The 5808-nt window shown below is 42.9% G+C and overlaps 1 non-coding gene across 1 annotated transcript; it reads left to right on the top strand.

The window, feature by feature from the left end:
* The first annotated feature begins 1677 nt into the window (after positions 1–1677).
* On the top strand, positions 1678–1781 carry LOC142874663 (U6 spliceosomal RNA). Its single transcript, XR_012922319.1, has one exon. It is a non-coding gene; the product is annotated as a U6 spliceosomal RNA (small nuclear RNA).
* The last annotated feature ends 4027 nt before the right edge of the window (positions 1782–5808 follow it).

Genomic DNA, 5808 nt, shown 5'->3' with positions numbered 1-5808 from the left:
TTTTCAATAAATGGAACCAGATCAACTGGATAAACATATTTAAAAAAAAAAAACTTAACCACACATTAAAATCAATTCCAGATGGATTATAGATCTAAATGTTAGAATGTTAAAAATAAAAACAATAAGGCTTTGTAAAATATGTGTATATATTTAGTATAATATGACTTGGGATAGGGAAAGAATTCCTAAATACAACATAAAAAGTACTAACCATAAAGGAAAAAAATGATAAATTGGACTACTTTGGTAATAAGAACTATTAAGATGCCATTAAGAAATTGAAAACACAGAGCACAGATTGAGAAATGATATTTGCAAAAGTATATCTGACAAATGACTTTGTGGATGGAATATATAAAGACCTACTACACATCAATTACCAAAAAACAGGAGACACAATGGGAAAATGGACAAAAAAGAGAAGGAGGAAGAAGAGAACAATGAAGGGGCAATTCAGGCACACATACACAAAGCGTAACCAAATGGCTGATAAGCATATGAAAAGGGAACGCATAAGGTAGATGCAAATTAAAACTCCCCCAGATACCTGCACATTCAGGAGAATGGCTAAAATGGAAAAGTTAGGTAATACTCAGTATTGGCAAGAATGTGAAGTAACTCAAACTCTCACAGACTGCTGGAGGAAGTAAATAGTGGTCTCTCCACTGGATTTTTTTTAAAGCTGGATTAACTGAAGTCCAGAAAATAAAATAATATGATCCACCCAAATTTTTGTCTCTCTGCAGTTCACAGGGGAATTGACTGGGCAGGAGGGTGGTGGCCAGGAAGCTCCGCAGACACAAGCGCCAAGCATGTGCACCTCAAACTGTGGACAGGTGCCCCCTTGCTCTTTCCAGGACAGAAACCTCTGTTTATTCCTTTTCTTATTTCTGTTCAGGTATCCAGGCATCATCAAACACTCTTTGAGCCGTATTCTCCGCTTGACCCCTTGCAGAGTCGGTGGGCTCTGTTGGGGATAAGACTCGTTTCCCACCGGGCTGGGCTCCTAAGCTCCTGGAGAAACAAACAGGCACAGACTATTATTACACGAACAACGCGTGGTTCCCATCTCATCCACAGACCCAAGGCTTTCTGACTGTTCTTAAATTTGTCCCCAAAATGAATTCCTAGTATTATTCAAGGTGATACCCATTTTTATTTCTTTATAGGTTCAAGTTTTAAAACTGTCCTCCTAAAAGGTTGGGCCAGCTTACACTACACCAGAGGTTTATGTTTGCCCATTTGTCAACGAGATTAAAGAAAAATAGTGTCTTGTTTTATTTTTTTTTTTTTTAAGAGATGGGGGTCTTGCTCTTGCTTAGGCTGGTCTCCAACTCCTGAGCAACTGCTCAAGCAATCCACCCACCTTGGCCTCCCAGAGCACTGGGATTACAGGCGTGAGCCACTGTGCCCAGCCTGAGACTAAACTTTGTAAATGCATTTGTGGGTCATTTTTATTTCTTCGTTTGTAATTGGCACTTCACTTATTTTATTCACATTGTCATTAAATTTTCCTTGTGATTTTTGAATGAATGTTAGATATAGCAATGCTATATATAACTTTTCTTCTGTTACATTGCAAATATTTTCTCCAATATTTGAGTTTTCCCTTTTAATTTTATTTGTGGTGGTTTTTTCTTAGATATACAAATTTTTGATATATTAAATAAATAGGTGCTCACTTCGGCAGCACATAAACTAAAACTGGAAAGATACAGAGATTAGAATGGCCGCTATGCAAAGATGACACACAAATTTTTGAAGCGTTCCATATTTTATTTAAATTATAATAAATAGTAAAAATATGTCAATCTGTTATAGCTTCTGTATTTCATGAAATACTTAGTAAAGCCTTTCCATCTCCCAATTATTAAATGGCCATGCATTTTTTTCTAATATGATTTCATTTATTATTTTTAAATATTTAAATCACCTGGAGTTTATTTTGCATGGGTTCTGATGTAGGACTCCAACATAGTGTGTGTATGCACAATTATTTTTTTTCTAAATGGTAGGCAATCCTTCCAGCACCATTTATTGAATAATGTATACTTCCTCTACTTGTTTATGTGTATTTGAATGACAGTTGGATAGTGAGATTTGGTATCAGATGGACCTCCATAGCCTGGGCATGGTGGCTCACACCTGTAGTCCTAGCATTCTGGGAGGCCGAGGTGGGAGGATCGCTTAAGTTCAGGAGTTCAAGACCAGCTTGAGTGAAAGTGAGAACCCCGTCTCCACTAAAAATAGAAAAAATTAGGCAGTGTGGTGGCATACGCCTGCAGTCCCAGCTACTGGGAAGGCTGAGGCAGGAGGATCGCTTGAGCCCAGGAGTTTGAGGTTGCTGAGAGCTAGGCTGACACCACAGCACTCTAGCCCAGGTGACAGAACAAGACTCTGTCTCAAAAAAAAAAAAAAAAAAAAAAAGGATCTCCCTGGCAGTTTAGCACAGCAGATTGGTCCTGTAGTGCCAGACTAGAGGTGTGGACCAATAGGAGGCTCAGTTGATGCAATATTGTAGGAGAAAAGGTGAATACCTAAATTACAACTGGTATATCTGAGAGGAGACACAGAGGAGAGGAGAGAGAGCCCAGAGGCCCAGACTCTTCTCTCCACTTTCCTATAATCACCTCCAGCTACATTTCCCCAGTCTGTAAATTTCGTTCCATTATCCGGGGAGGAAATACAGCCCCATTGTTAACCTTAGGGTATCTGGACTCCTTACTGCATTTAAATCTTGACTTTGTTGCAATTTGGACTTGTGTAAAAGTAAATAATAATAATAATAAACCTTGACTTTGTTCTAGGCACAGCAGCTCATGCCTGTAATCACAACATTTTAGGAGACAGAGGCAAAAGAATAGCTTATGGCCAGGAGTTCAAGATCAGCCTGGGCAACATAACAAAACCCCATCTCTATCAAAACATTTTAAAAATTAGCTGGGCCCGGTGGCATGCACGTAGGAGTGTGGGGCTACAGTGAGCCATGATCGCACCAGGGCACTCCAGCCTGGGCAGTGGTGGAGTGAGAAACCCTGCCTCTGGAGAAAATAAATAAATAAATCTTGACTTCACCGTTTAATACCAGCATTGTAATCTCAAACAAGTTTCTTCATATTTCTGGTCTCAATTCTGCCATCTGTGAAATGGGGATAACAGCCACACCCACTGCAGAGCATATCAAGGAGGATCTAAATGGGCTATTTCATAGGAGGCTCTTCTCCTGGTGCCTGGCATAGACAGGTCTCAATTAGTCAATATTGTTATCGGTTTGTTTATAAGGAAAGGGTGACAGGGAGTGATTCTATTTTTTTTATTTTTTATTTTTATTTATTTATTTATTTATTTATTTATTTTTGAGACAGAGTCTCGCTTTGTTGCCTAGGCTAGAATGAGTGCCGTGGCAGCAGCCTAGCTCACAGCAACCTCAAACTCCTGGGCTCAAGCAATCCTTCTGCCTCAGCCTCCCAAGTGGCTGGGACTACAGGCATGCGCCACCATGCCCGGCTAATTTTTTCTATATATATTATTTGGCCAATTAATTTCTTTCTATTTATAGTAGAGAGGGGGTCTCGCTCTTGCTCAGGCTGGTTTCGAACTCCTGACCTCGAGCAATCCGCCCGCCTCGGCCTCCCAGAGAGCTAGGATTACAGGCGTGAGCCACCGCGCCGGCTATTTTTATTTATTTTTTTATTTTTTATTTTTTTTTAAGACAGAGTCTCACTTTTGTTGCCCTGGCTAGAGTGAGTGCCATGGCGTCAGCCTAGCTCACAGCAACCTCTCAAACTCCTGGGCTCAAGCGATCCTCCTGCTTCAGCCTCCCAAGTAGCTGGGACTACAGGCATGCGCCACCATACCCAGCTAATTTTATTTTGTATATATATTTTTAGTTGGTCAATTAATTTCTTTCTATTTTTAGTAGAGACGGGGTCTCCCTCAGGATGGTTTCAAACTCCCAACCTCGAGCAATCCACCCGCCTCAGCCTCCCAGAGTGCTAGGATTACAGGCGTGAGCCACCGCGCCCGGCCCAGGGAGTGATTCTAGATCAAATGGTGGAAGGCACTGATCTAGAAAATGCTTCCTTTAGGGGCCTGTGTTCTTCAAGGTGTACTTATGGATTAAAACCTGAGAATTAAGGACTATCATTAGTAACATAAATTAGGAGATTAACTAATGATGCCTTCTATTCTCCTCTCCCCACCCCAGTCTTAAACACAACTGTTGGTTTGTGTAAAACATTGGTCGAAGGTGGAGCCACAGGAGTCTCCTCTTTCATTACTTCTCATGTTTTTGAAAGAGCGAGATAATAGCTACAGTTGGTTGACCAAACCCATCTTAGGCACACTGCTAAGCCGCTTAAAAAAATGATCTCTTCTCAGTTTTGAGATGTAAAGTTATCTCACGTAATACCCCTTCTGCAGTAACTCTGAGAGTGTTATTGTCACCCCTAATGTACAGATGAGGAAAGAGAGTTTTCCAGAAATGAGGCAGTAACTTGCATTCTGCTGCCAGCACTAAGGATCCACAATTTTCTAAATTCAAAAAAGGAGGTGAGGCTGGGCACGGTGGCTCATGCCTGTAATCCTAGCACTCTGGGAGGCCAAGGCAGGAGGATTGCTTGAGGTCAGGAGTTCGAAACCAGCCTGAGCAAGAGTGAGACCCGTCTCTACTATAAATAGAAAGAAATTAATTGGCCAACTAATATATAGAGAAAAAATTAGCAGGGCATGGTGGCACATGCCTGTAGTCCCAGCTACTCGGGAGGCTGAGGCAGGAGGATCGCTTGAGCCCAGGAGTGTGAGGTTGCTGTGAGCTAGGCTGATGCCATGGCACTCTAGCCCGGGCAACAGGGCCAGACTCTGTCTCAAAAAATAAAAAATAAAAAAGGAGGTGGGCAAATGGGAGCTCTCCTGCTCCCAGAGATCCCCCCAGCTAGTCACAGAGCCACGCGGTAGGAGATCTGGGATGTGCAGGCAGCTGCAGGTGTCTCAGACTGGCCTTTCTCCAGATCCAAGGGCAGAAGGCTCTCTGGAGACAGTGAGTCCCTTCCACGAGGAAAGGCCTTCAGCCTCGGCACTGCCATCTCGAAGGTGCCCTAACCCTTACTGGGAAGTCCCTTCAAACACAACCTGCGGATCTGCGGGGCCCAACCTCTCTGCCCTTGCCACCAAGTTAACTGTCAGCTGCTCAGTTGGAATTCACCTCTTCCATGAAGTGAGCTTTGACCATAACAAATGAATGTCATGGGCACAGCCCTGCCCAGATAACTCACCGCTGCTCCGAATTTCCACCCCAGGTAAGGGCCCTGGTCCCTGTTATCACGCTCTCCTCTTTTCCTCCTACCTTTTTTTCTAGAACTCTCAAATCCCACTTGACCTTTTGTTACCCATCTCCAGGGCCCAAGACAGGGAGGACCTCAGGGGTGTCCAGGGGCTGGATTCTGATGCCACTATCTACCACCCCAGGCCAGTCACAGGACCTCTGCTGGTGGGGGCTGGGTAGAGCTAACCATGTCATGCCCTAAAGCATCAGGGCCCAGATATGCAAAGCTGAAAAGTGATAGGAGGGCTGTCTCAAAACAAAGCTAAATTCATTCAGGATTAATGCATCTAAAGAAAGAATGTGCCCAACTGCAGTGGCCAGGGCCAGCAGTCAGCCTGGGACTCACAGAGAAAGCAGAGTTATTCATTTCTTTATTCAACGAATACCATGTTTCCCAAAAATAAGACAGGGTCTTATATTTATTTTTCCTCAAGAAGAGGCCCTAGGGCTTATTTTCAGAGAATGTTTTATTTTCCCCTCAA

Source organism: Microcebus murinus, chromosome 12 (genome assembly GCF_040939455.1).
Source record: "Microcebus murinus isolate Inina chromosome 12, M.murinus_Inina_mat1.0, whole genome shotgun sequence".
In the NCBI taxonomy this organism is placed as follows: Eukaryota; Metazoa; Chordata; class Mammalia; order Primates; family Cheirogaleidae; genus Microcebus; species Microcebus murinus.
Note: the sequence above shows the minus strand (reverse complement) of the source record. Positions and strands in the feature narration are given on the sequence as shown.